Genomic DNA, 15,609 nt, shown 5'->3' on the forward strand with positions numbered 1-15,609 from the left:
CATCTGGTGCGATCTCTCCGCTTCCACTCCAAAGAAAGTTACCTGTTTATTCCTATCATGCATTGGTTTTTGGGGTTTTCTTTGAGTAATGATGATCTCTTTAGTAGTCTGTTGGCGCCCTCTCCTGGAGGAATAGTTTGCTTGCTCTTGGACATTCTAAAAGAGAGGTCATGATAGACATTGAGCTTCTGAGCTCAATTGGGGACAGTCATGGGTGATGAATGTTTGCAACCTACTGCGAAGCCTCATACCGCAATATAAGGAACGTCAAATACTAAGAAAGGGCGGCCTATGAAAGAATTACTACTTTCAATAAGTACACTTAAACGGCTAATTGGGAATAGAAAAACTGTAAAAAGCCCTCTGAGAAAGCCCCCCTCTAACCTTTGATAGTAAGCTTTTCTGTAGTCTGCCTGTTGATGTATTTTCCGTTTGAACTGTGCACAACATGAAGAGACGGAACACTGGCGGCTTGTCACAATGCCCCCCGATGACATCACAATAGCGCTGCTGCCTAGAAAACAAGCTGCGCAGAAGAAGTTGTTCTTTGGGTGGGAGGGTGGGCTAGTGGAAGGAGGGGGCAATCTCTTTTTTTCCCGGGTGGTAGGGGGATGACAGGAGAAGGGAAGCGGGTGGTGAGAAAGGTACAGAGGGCAGGGTTTGGGGGCTGGGAAGGAAAGGGAAAAGATTAGGGTTTGGGGATGATGAAAGGGCTTTCTACGGGTAAGGATGGCAAAGGGTGGCAGTGACGGAAAGTCAGGCAACCTGTCCTGTCCGTCTTTTTGTATCGTGAATTGGAAAGACTGCAAGGGGGAGGGGAGTTGCTTGCGCCCTAAAGGAGGAGTTATTCAGATTCATTGCAGTGGGCGGCGGCTGCAAAACGCACCATTCTTCTTGTTTTGGCTCTGCAAAGCAGCCTTTTCAAGGGTTGGCTTGGGTGACAAAATGTCTTGTGTAGGCGTGGGTTTGTCTCCCTCTCGCTCTCTCTCCCTAAGATGTGTCCGGCATAGGCCAGGGTGCCACTCGAGGCCCAAACCAATTCTGGTTATCGCTTCTCGGCCTTTTGGCTAAGATCAAGTGTAGTATCTGTTCTTATCAGTTTAATATCTGATACGTCCCCTATCTGGGGACCATATATTAAATGGATTTTTAGAACAGGGAGATGGAAAAAGAGCTTGCTCTGTCCACTCCACGCATTGACCTGGTATTGCAGTACCTCCAGGAACGGTGCACCCCTTCTTAACCCAGTTTCCAAAAGCAGAACTCAATTCACCTGATTCATATTAGCCCGATTTAATGAATTGGAAGAAAGCATACGTCTTCATATGCACCTCAATTTGGCCCATTCACTTTTCACACTTCCTCCTTTTGTTTTTTATCTTTCACACTTTTGACTTTCTTTATTCATCCAAATAGCAAACTCATCACCACTCAACCTGACCAACTCGGCTATGTCCCCGTGCTGCAGTTCTCTGTCTTATCTAGATCATTTGCAATTGAATGGAATAGATCCCTTTTGGACAAAGTGGATTCACCTGCTGCTGCAGTGACCACAGGTGTGATAACATCTAGAATTGGCATCTGGTGCGATCTCTCCGCTTCCACTCCAAAGAAAGTTACCTGTTTATTCCTATCATGCATTGGTTTTTGGGGTTTTCTTTGAGTAATGATGATCTCTTTAGTAGTCTGTTGGCGCCCTCTCCTGGAGGAATAGTTTGCTTGCTCTTGGACATTCTAAAAGAGTGGTCATGATAGACATTGAGCTTCTGAGCTCAATTGGGGACAGTCATGGGTGATGAATGTTTGCAACCTACTGCGAAGCCTCATACCGCAATATAAGGAACGTCAAATACTAAGAAAGGGCGGCCTATGAAAGAATTACTACTTTCAATAAGTACACTTAAACGGCTAATTGGGAATAGAAAAACTGTAAAAAGCCCTCTGAGAAAGCCCCCCTCTAACCTTTGATAGTAAGCTTTTCTGTAGTCTGCCTGTTGATGTATTTTCCGTTTGAACTGTGCACAACATGAAGAGACGGAACACTGGCGGCTTGTCACAATGCCCCCCGATGACATCACAATAGCGCTGCTGCCTAGAAAACAAGCTGCGCAGAAGAAGTTGTTCTTTGGGTGGGAGGGTGGGCTAGTGGAAGGAGGGGGCAATCTCTTTTTTTCCCGGGTGGTAGGGGGATGACAGGAGAAGGGAAGCGGGTGGTGAGAAAGGTACAGAGGGCAGGGTTTGGGGGCTGGGAAGGAAAGGGAAAAGATTAGGGTTTGGGGATGATGAAAGGGCTTTCTACGGGTAAGGATGGCAAAGGGTGGCAGTGACGGAAAGTCAGGCAACCTGTCCTGTCCGTCTTTTTGTATCGTGAATTGGAAAGACTGCAAGGGGGAGGGGAGTTGCTTGCGCCCTAAAGGAGGAGTTATTCAGATTCATTGCAGTGGGCGGCGGCTGCAAAACGCACCATTCTTCTTGTTTTGGCTCTGCAAAGCAGCCTTTTCAAGGGTTGGCTTGGGTGACAAAATGTCTTGTGTAGGCGTGGGTTTGTCTCCCTCTCGCTCTCTCTCCCTAAGATGTGTCCGGCATAGGCCAGGGTGCCACTCGAGGCCCAAACCAATTCTGGTTATCGCTTCTCGGCCTTTTGGCTAAGATCAAGTGTAGTATCTGTTCTTATCAGTTTAATATCTGATACGTCCCCTATCTGGGGACCATATATTAAATGGATTTTTAGAACAGGGAGATGGAAAAAGAGCTTGCTCTGTCCACTCCACGCATTGACCTGGTATTGCAGTACCTCCAGGAACGGTGCACCCCTTCTTAACCCAGTTTCCAAAAGCAGAACTCAATTCACCTGATTCATATTAGCCCGATTTAATGAATTGGAAGAAAGCATACGTCTTCATATGCACCTCAATTTGGCCCATTCACTTTTCACACTTCCTCCTTTTGTTTTTTATCTTTCACACTTTTGACTTTCTTTATTCATCCAAATAGCAAACTCATCACCACTCAACCTGACCAACTCGGCTATGTCCCCGTGCTGCAGTTCTCTGTCTTATCTAGATCATTTGCAATTGAATGGAATAGATCCCTTTTGGACAAAGTGGATTCACCTGCTGCTGCAGTGACCACAGGTGTGATAACATCTAGAATTGGCATCTGGTGCGATCTCTCCGCTTCCACTCCAAAGAAAGTTACCTGTTTATTCCTATCATGCATTGGTTTTTGGGGTTTTCTTTGAGTAATGATGATCTCTTTAGTAGTCTGTTGGCGCCCTCTCCTGGAGGAATAGTTTGCTTGCTCTTGGACATTCTAAAAGAGAGGTCATGATAGACATTGAGCTTCTGAGCTCAATTGGGGACAGTCATGGGTGATGAATGTTTGCAACCTACTGCGAAGCCTCATACCGCAATATAAGGAACGTCAAATACTAAGAAAGGGCGGCCTATGAAAGAATTACTACTTTCAATAAGTACACTTAAACGGCTAATTGGGAATAGAAAAACTGTAAAAAGCCCTCTGAGAAAGCCCCCCTCTAACCTTTGATAGTAAGCTTTTCTGTAGTCTGCCTGTTGATGTATTTTCCGTTTGAACTGTGCACAACATGAAGAGACGGAACACTGGCGGCTTGTCACAATGCCCCCCGATGACATCACAATAGCGCTGCTGCCTAGAAAACAAGCTGCGCAGAAGAAGTTGTTCTTTGGGTGGGAGGGTGGGCTAGTGGAAGGAGGGGGCAATCTCTTTTTTTCCCGGGTGGTAGGGGGATGACAGGAGAAGGGAAGCGGGTGGTGAGAAAGGTACAGAGGGCAGGGTTTGGGGGCTGGGAAGGAAAGGGAAAAGATTAGGGTTTGGGGATGATGAAAGGGCTTTCTACGGGTAAGGATGGCAAAGGGTGGCAGTGACGGAAAGTCAGGCAACCTGTCCTGTCCGTCTTTTTGTATCGTGAATTGGAAAGACTGCAAGGGGGAGGGGAGTTGCTTGCGCCCTAAAGGAGGAGTTATTCAGATTCATTGCAGTGGGCGGCGGCTGCAAAACGCACCATTCTTCTTGTTTTGGCTCTGCAAAGCAGCCTTTTCAAGGGTTGGCTTGGGTGACAAAATGTCTTGTGTAGGCGTGGGTTTGTCTCCCTCTCGCTCTCTCTCCCTAAGATGTGTCCGGCATAGGCCAGGGTGCCACTCGAGGCCCAAACCAATTCTGGTTATCGCTTCTCGGCCTTTTGGCTAAGATCAAGTGTAGTATCTGTTCTTATCAGTTTAATATCTGATACGTCCCCTATCTGGGGACCATATATTAAATGGATTTTTAGAACAGGGAGATGGAAAAAGAGCTTGCTCTGTCCACTCCACGCATTGACCTGGTATTGCAGTACCTCCAGGAACGGTGCACCCCTTCTTAACCCAGTTTCCAAAAGCAGAACTCAATTCACCTGATTCATATTAGCCCGATTTAATGAATTGGAAGAAAGCATACGTCTTCATATGCACCTCAATTTGGCCCATTCACTTTTCACACTTCCTCCTTTTGTTTTTTATCTTTCACACTTTTGACTTTCTTTATTCATCCAAATAGCAAACTCATCACCACTCAACCTGACCAACTCGGCTATGTCCCCGTGCTGCAGTTCTCTGTCTTATCTAGATCATTTGCAATTGAATGGAATAGATCCCTTTTGGACAAAGTGGATTCACCTGCTGCTGCAGTGACCACAGGTGTGATAACATCTAGAATTGGCATCTGGTGCGATCTCTCCGCTTCCACTCCAAAGAAAGTTACCTGTTTATTCCTATCATGCATTGGTTTTTGGGGTTTTCTTTGAGTAATGATGATCTCTTTAGTAGTCTGTTGGCGCCCTCTCCTGGAGGAATAGTTTGCTTGCTCTTGGACATTCTAAAAGAGAGGTCATGATAGACATTGAGCTTCTGAGCTCAATTGGGGACAGTCATGGGTGATGAATGTTTGCAACCTACTGCGAAGCCTCATACCGCAATATAAGGAACGTCAAATACTAAGAAAGGGCGGCCTATGAAAGAATTACTACTTTCAATAAGTACACTTAAACGGCTAATTGGGAATAGAAAAACTGTAAAAAGCCCTCTGAGAAAGCCCCCCTCTAACCTTTGATAGTAAGCTTTTCTGTAGTCTGCCTGTTGATGTATTTTCCGTTTGAACTGTGCACAACATGAAGAGCCGGAACACTGGCGGCTTGTCACAATGCCCCCCGATGACATCACAATAGCGCTGCTGCCTAGAAAACAAGCTGCGCAGAAGAAGTTGTTCTTTGGGTGGGAGGGTGGGCTAGTGGAAGGAGGGGGCAATCTCTTTTTTTCCCGGGTGGTAGGGGGATGACAGGAGAAGGGAAGCGGGTGGTGAGAAAGGTACAGAGGGCAGGGTTTGGGGGCTGGGAAGGAAAGGGAAAAGATTAGGGTTTGGGGATGATGAAAGGGCTTTCTACGGGTAAGGATGGCAAAGGGTGGCAGTGACGGAAAGTCAGGCAACCTGTCCTGTCCGTCTTTTTGTATCGTGAATTGGAAAGACTGCAAGGGGGAGGGGAGTTGCTTGCGCCCTAAAGGAGGAGTTATTCAGATTCATTGCAGTGGGCGGCGGCTGCAAAACGCACCATTCTTCTTGTTTTGGCTCTGCAAAGCAGCCTTTTCAAGGGTTGGCTTGGGTGACAAAATGTCTTGTGTAGGCGTGGGTTTGTCTCCCTCTCGCTCTCTCTCCCTAAGATGTGTCCGGCATAGGCCAGGGTGCCACTCGAGGCCCAAACCAATTCTGGTTATCGCTTCTCGGCCTTTTGGCTAAGATCAAGTGTAGTATCTGTTCTTATCAGTTTAATATCTGATACGTCCCCTATCTGGGGACCATATATTAAATGGATTTTTAGAACAGGGAGATGGAAAAAGAGCTTGCTCTGTCCACTCCACGCATTGACCTGGTATTGCAGTACCTCCAGGAACGGTGCACCCCTTCTTAACCCAGTTTCCAAAAGCAGAACTCAATTCACCTGATTCATATTAGCCCGATTTAATGAATTGGAAGAAAGCATACGTCTTCATATGCACCTCAATTTGGCCCATTCACTTTTCACACTTCCTCCTTTTGTTTTTTATCTTTCACACTTTTGACTTTCTTTATTCATCCAAATAGCAAACTCATCACCACTCAACCTGACCAACTCGGCTATGTCCCCGTGCTGCAGTTCTCTGTCTTATCTAGATCATTTGCAATTGAATGGAATAGATCCCTTTTGGACAAAGTGGATTCACCTGCTGCTGCAGTGACCACAGGTGTGATAACATCTAGAATTGGCATCTGGTGCGATCTCTCCGCTTCCACTCCAAAGAAAGTTACCTGTTTATTCCTATCATGCATTGGTTTTTGGGGTTTTCTTTGAGTAATGATGATCTCTTTAGTAGTCTGTTGGCGCCCTCTCCTGGAGGAATAGTTTGCTTGCTCTTGGACATTCTAAAAGAGAGGTCATGATAGACATTGAGCTTCTGAGCTCAATTGGGGACAGTCATGGGTGATGAATGTTTGCAACCTACTGCGAAGCCTCATACCGCAATATAAGGAACGTCAAATACTAAGAAAGGGCGGCCTATGAAAGAATTACTACTTTCAATAAGTACACTTAAACGGCTAATTGGGAATAGAAAAACTGTAAAAAGCCCTCTGAGAAAGCCCCCCTCTAACCTTTGATAGTAAGCTTTTCTGTAGTCTGCCTGTTGATGTATTTTCCGTTTGAACTGTGCACAACATGAAGAGACGGAACACTGGCGGCTTGTCACAATGCCCCCCGATGACATCACAATAGCGCTGCTGCCTAGAAAACAAGCTGCGCAGAAGAAGTTGTTCTTTGGGTGGGAGGGTGGGCTAGTGGAAGGAGGGGGCAATCTCTTTTTTTCCCGGGTGGTAGGGGGATGACAGGAGAAGGGAAGCGGGTGGTGAGAAAGGTACAGAGGGCAGGGTTTGGGGGCTGGGAAGGAAAGGGAAAAGATTAGGGTTTGGGGATGATGAAAGGGCTTTCTACGGGTAAGGATGGCAAAGGGTGGCAGTGACGGAAAGTCAGGCAACCTGTCCTGTCCGTCTTTTTGTATCGTGAATTGGAAAGACTGCAAGGGGGAGGGGAGTTGCTTGCGCCCTAAAGGAGGAGTTATTCAGATTCATTGCAGTGGGCGGCGGCTGCAAAACGCACCATTCTTCTTGTTTTGGCTCTGCAAAGCAGCCTTTTCAAGGGTTGGCTTGGGTGACAAAATGTCTTGTGTAGGCGTGGGTTTGTCTCCCTCTCGCTCTCTCTCCCTAAGATGTGTCCGGCATAGGCCAGGGTGCCACTCGAGGCCCAAACCAATTCTGGTTATCGCTTCTTGGCCTTTTGGCTAAGATCAAGTGTAGTGTTGTTCGAAGAGGTGGTTTAAGCTCCAGGCCACCTTAGTACAATGATACAATGCACACTGGAAGGTTGCGCTTGCTAGTACTCTGGGTGGATAGTATATTCATCTAGTGGAAAACATGGCCCTACCAGGATCGAGGCTATTAGACTGAGTAAGGGTGGGGGGCTATGGTACAACGTGCCCCAGGACTGACGACCCTGGAGTGAGTCTGAGCTTGCTGGCTTGGGACCCCGGCAAGCCTTGGGCTCTGTAGCACACCGTACCTTGCCTTTTCATACTTTTTGAGCATATTACCCTATCCCGGCCTTCTGGCTAGGAAGGGAAATTTTTATAATCATGGTCGGAGGTCCGTTCAGCTTTGGGCTGAGAAACCAACACCCGGTTGGAGGTCCGGGTCAGCTTTGGCTGAGAAACCAACACCCGGTTGGAGGTCCGGGTCAGCTTCGGCTGAGAAACCAACACCCGGTTGGAGGTCCGGGTCAGCTTCGGCTGAGAAACCAACACCCGGTTGGAGGTCCGGGTCAGCTTCGGCTGAGAAACCAACACCCGGTTGGAGGTCCGGTTAGCCTTGGGCTGAGAAACCAACACCGGTTGACGGTCCGGGCAGTTTCGGCTGCGAAACCAACAACTAGTAGCTCTCTACTCCACTTGGGTAAGATGCCTGGATGGACGCTGGGAGCAACGACAAGGCTCAACCAGGCTTCGGCTTGGGGGAGCACCGAAGATCCCTGACCCTTGCTGTGGCCTTCTGGCTCGGAGGGACGGGGTTGATTTTTGGGGACCCTCTCCTCACGGAGGGGTCCACACGAATCCTAGCCTTTGCACTGTTTTTGGTGTGACTTCGGTCATGCATTTTTTGCGGTGCTTTGGAAAGCTTCATTAAATCAAAAAATCTGTTCTTATCAGTTTAATATCTGATACGTCCCCTATCTGGGGACCATATATTAAATGGATTTTTAGAACAGGGAGATGGAAAAAGAGCTTGCTCTGTCCACTCCACGCATTGACCTGGTATTGCAGTACCTCCAGGAACGGTGCACCCCTTCTTAACCCAGTTTCCAAAAGCAGAACTCAATTCACCTGATTCATATTAGCCCGATTTAATGAATTGGAAGAAAGCATACGTCTTCATATGCACCTCAATTTGGCCCATTCACTTTTCACACTTCCTCCTTTTGTTTTTTATCTTTCACACTTTTGACTTTCTTTATTCATCCAAATAGCAAACTCATCACCACTCAACCTGACCAACTCGGCTATGTCCCCGTGCTGCAGTTCTCTGTCTTATCTAGATCATTTGCAATTGAATGGAATAGATCCCTTTTGGACAAAGTGGATTCACCTGCTGCTGCAGTGACCACAGGTGTGATAACATCTAGAATTGGCATCTGGTGCGATCTCTCCGCTTCCACTCCAAAGAAAGTTACCTGTTTATTCCTATCATGCATTGGTTTTTGGGGTTTTCTTTGAGTAATGATGATCTCTTTAGTAGTCTGTTGGCGCCCTCTCCTGGAGGAATAGTTTGCTTGCTCTTGGACATTCTAAAAGAGAGGTCATGATAGACATTGAGCTTCTGAGCTCAATTGGGGACAGTCATGGGTGATGAATGTTTGCAACCTACTGCGAAGCCTCATACCGCAATATAAGGAACGTCAAATACTAAGAAAGGGCGGCCTATGAAAGAATTACTACTTTCAATAAGTACACTTAAACGGCTAATTGGGAATAGAAAAACTGTAAAAAGCCCTCTGAGAAAGCCCCCCTCTAACCTTTGATAGTAAGCTTTTCTGTAGTCTGCCTGTTGATGTATTTTCCGTTTGAACTGTGCACAACATGAAGAGACGGAACACTGGCGGCTTGTCACAATGCCCCCCGATGACATCACAATAGCGCTGCTGCCTAGAAAACAAGCTGCGCAGAAGAAGTTGTTCTTTGGGTGGGAGGGTGGGCTAGTGGAAGGAGGGGGCAATCTCTTTTTTTCCCGGGTGGTAGGGGGATGACAGGAGAAGGGAAGCGGGTGGTGAGAAAGGTACAGAGGGCAGGGTTTGGGGGCTGGGAAGGAAAGGGAAAAGATTAGGGTTTGGGGATGATGAAAGGGCTTTCTACGGGTAAGGATGGCAAAGGGTGGCAGTGACGGAAAGTCAGGCAACCTGTCCTGTCCGTCTTTTTGTATCGTGAATTGGAAAGACTGCAAGGGGGAGGGGAGTTGCTTGCGCCCTAAAGGAGGAGTTATTCAGATTCATTGCAGTGGGCGGCGGCTGCAAAACGCACCATTCTTCTTGTTTTGGCTCTGCAAAGCAGCCTTTTCAAGGGTTGGCTTGGGTGACAAAATGTCTTGTGTAGGCGTGGGTTTGTCTCCCTCTCGCTCTCTCTCCCTAAGATGTGTCCGGCATAGGCCAGGGTGCCACTCGAGGCCCAAACCAATTCTGGTTATCGCTTCTCGGCCTTTTGGCTAAGATCAAGTGTAGTATCTGTTCTTATCAGAACAAACTGAGCTAGCTACACTTGACGAGATACGATCAGGGAGACAAGCTCCGAAGCCCAGCCGAGACCGAAAGAGGGAGATCGGACGGAAGAAGAGCTTGGCAGAAAGAAGCAAGAAGACGAAGGCTCGGAGAAGACTTGGGGAGACCAGAGGAACTTCGAGGAGGAACACAGCGGGAGAAGACACCCGGAGAAGAATCCAAGATCCAGCTCCGGGAACTCAAGCAGGAACCAGCCATGGCAAGCAAGCCAGAGAAGGCAGCCAGGAAGGCTCAGGACCCAGGGACCTCCAGGAAGGCTCATCCAGAGGCTTCTTCGGCCCAAGAGGCCCCTACCTCCGACGCCAGCCAGCCGGAGGGAGCCCGGACGCCGCCTGAAAAGGCTCCAACCCTGGAGCCTTGGATGCGGCAGACGGTCGCCCTGAAGCTAAAGGCGGTGGATGGTAGGTTGCCGGACATGTCCAGCGACATGTTCTGCAAGAAGATGATTCTGGATCAGGGCTTCTCCAGGGCGGAAACCCTGAGTGTCCAGACCTTCATGACTGGCATTTTTCTGGTAACCTTTGCCACGGTGAATGCCTGCAGGAGATACTGGGAGGCGATGAACGCAGCGATGCCGGACTCCCCTTTTCATTCTTTTTTAGGATCCTGTCCTATACAGAGGGATGAGAAGAGGATCACGGTCTCCATGCGGAACCCGCACACCCCAGGAAGAGACATCTCCACGTTCCTGGGACGTCTCTGCACAGTGGTGAGGGAGCCATCCCACATCCTTAACGGCAACGGATTCTGGACGGGTAAGTGGTCAGTAACCGTTCGACTCTACAGGGAACCAGCATCCGAGGATGGTCTCCAGCACCTGCCCCCGACATTCTCTCTGGGAAACTCCTATGGTCTCATCTACTACCCGGACATGCCACACAACTGCAGGAAATGTGGTGGGAAAGGGCATTCGATGAAGACCTGCAAGGAGGACGCCTGCAGGGTTTGCCGGGTGACAGGACACAGCTCCAAGGACTGCCCAAAGAAGAAGACTTGCAACCTATGTGGACAGGCGGACCACCTTTACAAGGACTGCCCACAGCGGGAGAAATCCTGGGCAAGGGTTGCCGCGGCGACCCAGTATCGGGTAGTCACAGCTTCGTCGACCAAGGCAGCTACGACCAAGGCCACAGAGGCCAAGGACAAGGCGGCCAAGAACCCGGCGACCGTGGCTCCAGCCGATGCCCCAGCAGCCACGGAGTCCAGGGAAAAGAAGGGTAAGAAAACTGCTGCCCCCTCCCTGGTCCCCCCCCCTGTCACCCCTGTCCAAACCCCTCCCCCCCCGGCCAACCCTACTGAGGATTCCACTACCTCCACCTCATTTCCCTACTCCTCAGCTGGTCTCCTCACCCCCCCCCCAAAGCCCACTCTCCCTCCCCAGACCATGAGAGCAGAGGGCCTCAGCACTCTTGCACTTTTCACCGAGGAGGATTTTCCAGCTCTTGTCTCCTCAGGTACAGGCCAAAGGAAAAGGAAGGTGGAAGATAGTCCTGTCGCAGAACCTTCCAAGCTGTTCATTGTGGACCTTAACCCACCCCAGGAAGAGGAGGATGGCCTCCTCCCAGAACCGGACGTGTTGGAGCAGATGGTGGAGTCCCTTGTGGCCGAAGAAGAAATGGAGGAGTCGGAAGCCACTGAGGCACCATCCCTGCTTGATCAGCTAGCAGAAGAGGGTCTGCTGGAGATACCCTTACCAGCAGGTGCCAAAGAGGAAGAACCGCCCGACCGGAGTGGTAACTAAGGCACACCGCCTGCTCTAACTTTCTCTTTCCTCCAATGACTGCTAACATTAACATCTTTTCCATTAATGTTAGGAGCATCAGAGACAAGTTCCGACGTCAGACAATTTTTGCGTTCCTTAACACTCAGTCTAGTGATGTATTTTTCCTGCAGGAATGCTCCCTTCCCTCCTCTAGGTCCTTCAACCATCTGGCCAGGGAGTGGACCCATGGCCCATCCTACTGGTCTGGCGGGGGCGACTGTAGGTCCGCGGGGGTCGCCGTGCTGATCAGGGGAAGCGCCTTCACATTGGACTCTGTTCAGGAAATCGTCTGCGGCAGGTTACTGCTCGTGGATGGCACCTGGGCGGGAGAACCTGTCAGGTTCATCAATGTGTATGCTTCTCCTGTGAAGAGCGATCGACTGGAGCTCCTCCAAGCCCTGCGCCCTCAGCTCGCTACCGCCAGGACGGTAGTGATGGCCGGGGATTTCAACTGCCCGATTGAGGAGGATGGACGCAGTTCTGGAACGGCTGCCAAGTTGGACGTCACATCCAAACTGCTCATTGAGATGGTGACCGAAGCCTCTCTTGTGGACGTTGTTGGCTCCATCGGACACGGATCCGTGAACTATTCATGGTGCCGATCCGATGGCTCGCTGCGTTCCAGGATTGACTTTGTGTTTACCTCTCGGGCGGTTGGGCGGAGTGGGCACTCGATGGTCCCCTGCTTCTTCTCTGACCACAGAGCCATTCACTTTCAAGGTGTGCTGGGCCAGGGCTTCCCCATTGGCCCGGGCTCCTGGAAGCTGAACTGCTCTCTGCTGGAAAAGGGTGAGATTCTGGAGGAGCTTAGAGCTGCCTACTCCACGTGGCGGGCCTACAAGGCGGGCTTCCAGTCTGTTTCTGACTGGTGGGAATACGTTAAACTCGAGTTCCGTTTCTTCTTTCAGGCAAAGAGTCAACAACAGGCGTGCCTGAAGAGGAGGGACTTCAGGAGACTCCAGCGTGAGCTGCGTTCCCTGCAGGACCTTCTTCGATGCGGCTGGGACGTGAGAGAGGAGCTGGAGGAGACTAAGAGGAGCCTGAAAAGGCACTTCGAGGAGGAGTCCGAGCGAATTGTCTTCCGTTCCAAAGTGGAGAACCTGGAGAAGGGTGAGAAATGTAACTCGTTCTTTTTCAGGAAACTCCACGCCGGTCACACGCCCATGAATGAACTACGAGACGAGAGTGGAAACATGCGACGCGGGAAAGAGAACGTGATGAAGGTCGTCAGCGACTTCTACAGCGAACTCTACGCCCGCAAGACTACTGACCCCGAGGCCGCCGATAAGTTCCTGTCAGGTATCACTAACCATCTTGACCCTGCAGACGCGGCGGCCATGGATGTTCCTCTGACGGTGGACGAGCTGCTCTCGGCCGCCAAATCCTTTAGTTCTGGCAGGACACCGGGCAGTGACGGCCTCCCAGCAGAGCTCTATGTAGCGCTGGGAGACCTAATCTGTCCGGACCTGTTAGGGCTGTATGAGGAGATGGTGGTGGAGGGCAGAATGCCTCCATCTCTGAGGGAAGGAATGGTCACGATCCTGTACAAGCGTAAAGGAGAGAGGTGCGACCTGAAGAATTGGCGTCCCATCACCCTTCTGAACGTCGACTACAAGATCCTGGCCAAGACGATGGCAACGAGATTGAAGACTGTTATCGGACGGATCATCCACCCGGATCAGACCTGCAGCATCCCCGGACGTCGCATCGCAGACAGCCTGGCTCTCATGCGGGACACGGTCGAGTACATCAAAGCCCGCCGGGTGCACGCAGCCCTGATCTCGTTGGATCAGGAAAAGGCCTTCGACCGTGTTTCCCATGAGTTCCTGGGCAAAGCTCTGCACAGGTTAGGTTTGGGTAACATGTTTTGCTTGTATGTCCAACTAATGTATTTTGATATTCACAGCTCGGTGTTGGTGAACGGCTGGAAGACTGACCCCTTCCCGGTCCTCTCAGGGGTCAGACAAGGCTGTCCTCTGTCACCTCTTCTTTTTGTTTGTGTTATAGAACTCTTTGCAGAGGCTATCCGGCGGAATGGAGAGATCAGAGGGATCACCGCACCAGGACCAGAACGCTTCGAGGTCAAGTGCTCGCTCTACATGGACGACGTGACCGTCTTCTGCGCGGACCGGCGCTCAGTCGACACCCTCGTCCAGACCTGTGAGACCTTCGGACGGGCTTCGGGAGCCAAAGTCAACTGCGGGAAGTCGGAAGCCATGCTCTTCGGGGACTGGCAGCCGGCCTCTTCCGCCCCCTTCCCTTTCAGCATCCAGCCGGATTTCATCAAGGTTCTTGGAGTCTGGTTCGGGAAGGAAGGAGCAGCCCTCAAGTCCTGGGAGGAACGCTTGACCAAGATCACCCAACGGATCGGTCTGTGGAGCCTCAGACGCCTCACCTGTGAGGGCAAAGCACTGGTCCTGCGTAACGAGGTACTGCCCGTGCTGCAGTACACGGCCCAGGCCTGGCCCCCCCTTGCCACCGTGTGCAGGGCCATTACCAGGACGGTGTTTCGTTTTGTCTGGGGATCCAAGATGGACAGAGTAAAGCGGAGCATCATGTACAAGGATCCTCGCAAGGGTGGGAAGGGCGTACCCGATATCCCCACCCTCCTGCGATCCTCCTTCGTATGTGACTGCGTTCGCCGAACTCTGCGAGTCAAGAGAGGTTCCGCGGGTGGGTCCATGTCTCGCTTCTTCCTGCTCCCCCTTTGGAGACGGTTAGGCTGGGACAAGTGGGACAGCTCCTTCCCCTACAACTGGACGGCGCCATGGTTCTACGGAGACGTGGTTCGGTTTGTGAGGGAACACCAACTGGAGGGACTCAAGCCTGATTTGTGGAAGCCAAAGACTATCCACAAACTCATCAGAGCCAAGGACGAAATGGAGAACATTCCAGGACTTCATCACGACACACTGGAGACTGTTTGGACAAACGTGTCATCGGCTGGATTGACCAACGGGCACAAGGACTTGTCATGGATGGCGATACAGGGCGGACTGCCCGTCCGGTCATTCATGCACGCCCGGAACCTGTGCAAAACCCGGTACTGCCCAAGGTGCCCCTTCGTGGAGGAAACATCGCTGCACGCCTTTTGGGACTGCCGTTTCGCACAGCGCCTGTTGGTTGCCCTGGAGGATGACCTGAGGAACTCCGTCCCCAGAGGGAGCCTATCGTACCATTCCGTACTTTATGGACTCTTCCCTGGGACTCACACCGTTGGAGCCATCCAGGAGGCTTGGCGCCTTATGAACTGCTTTAAGGACGCTATTTGGGTCGCCAGGAACCGGCTCATCTTGAAGAGGGAGAGGATGTCTATCCAGGATTGCCGCAGGCTGATCCACAGCCTGCTCAGAGACTATTCCATCATGGACAGTCCGGACGACAGCGCCGAGGAGGAGGTTTAGACCTCTTCCATGCCCCCTCCCTCCTTTTCCCGTTATGTGCGTCTTTCAATAAAGCTTCGGGCCTGTGATTTCCCCACCCTATCCCCCTTTTCCCCTACCCCCATCCCCCAATCGCCGGTTCGTCGTTATTTATTGTCTAACTTTTTCTTTCAGCTTGAGTGTTATGGATAAGCATAGGAGTGTGATGTATAGTTTAGTGCGTCGTACTCTATGGCTATGTAAGAAGGATTGTATAGTTCTGTGTGTACGGGGCTGCGGCACTGTACACGGTTTGTTACCTTTTTGTGAGTAGTGCATGATAATAAAGATGCTGTTAAATCAAAAAATCTGTTCTTATCAGTTTAATATCTGATACGTCCCCTATCTGGGGACCATATATTAAATGGATTTTTAGAACAGGGAGATGGAAAAAGAGCTTGCTCTGTCCACTCCACGCATTGACCTGGTATTGCAGTACCTCCAGGAACGGTGCACCCCTTCTTAACCCAGTTTCCAAAAGCAGAACTCAATTCACCTGATTCATA

General features: G+C 50.4%; 5 non-coding genes and 2 pseudogenes across 5 annotated transcripts; all 7 read left to right on the forward strand.

Annotated features, from left to right (window-relative positions):
- Positions 1–1,047: 1,047 nt before the first annotated feature.
- Positions 1,048–1,238, forward strand: LOC142292582 (U2 spliceosomal RNA). Its single transcript, XR_012750721.1, has one exon. It is a non-coding gene; the product is annotated as a U2 spliceosomal RNA (small nuclear RNA).
- A 1,387-nt stretch (positions 1,239–2,625) lies between these two features.
- On the forward strand, positions 2,626–2,816 carry LOC142292593 (U2 spliceosomal RNA). The gene has a single exon (XR_012750731.1). It is a non-coding gene; the product is annotated as a U2 spliceosomal RNA (small nuclear RNA).
- A 1,387-nt stretch (positions 2,817–4,203) lies between these two features.
- Positions 4,204–4,394, forward strand: LOC142292605 (U2 spliceosomal RNA). The gene has a single exon (XR_012750740.1). It is a non-coding gene; the product is annotated as a U2 spliceosomal RNA (small nuclear RNA).
- A 1,387-nt stretch (positions 4,395–5,781) lies between these two features.
- Positions 5,782–5,972, forward strand: LOC142292617 (U2 spliceosomal RNA). The gene has a single exon (XR_012750748.1). It is a non-coding gene; the product is annotated as a U2 spliceosomal RNA (small nuclear RNA).
- A 2,269-nt stretch (positions 5,973–8,241) lies between these two features.
- Positions 8,242–8,439, forward strand: LOC142293194 (U2 spliceosomal RNA). The gene has a single exon (XR_012751182.1). It is a non-coding gene; the product is annotated as a U2 spliceosomal RNA (small nuclear RNA).
- Positions 8,440–9,826: 1,387 nt separating this feature from the next.
- On the forward strand, positions 9,827–9,930 carry LOC142292692 (U2 spliceosomal RNA; annotated as a pseudogene).
- A 5,429-nt stretch (positions 9,931–15,359) lies between these two features.
- Positions 15,360–15,564, forward strand: LOC142293120 (U2 spliceosomal RNA; annotated as a pseudogene).
- The last annotated feature ends 45 nt before the right edge of the window (positions 15,565–15,609 follow it).

This window comes from Anomaloglossus baeobatrachus, chromosome 2 (genome assembly GCF_048569485.1).
Source record: "Anomaloglossus baeobatrachus isolate aAnoBae1 chromosome 2, aAnoBae1.hap1, whole genome shotgun sequence".
NCBI classification, from domain to species: Eukaryota; Metazoa; Chordata; class Amphibia; order Anura; family Aromobatidae; genus Anomaloglossus; species Anomaloglossus baeobatrachus.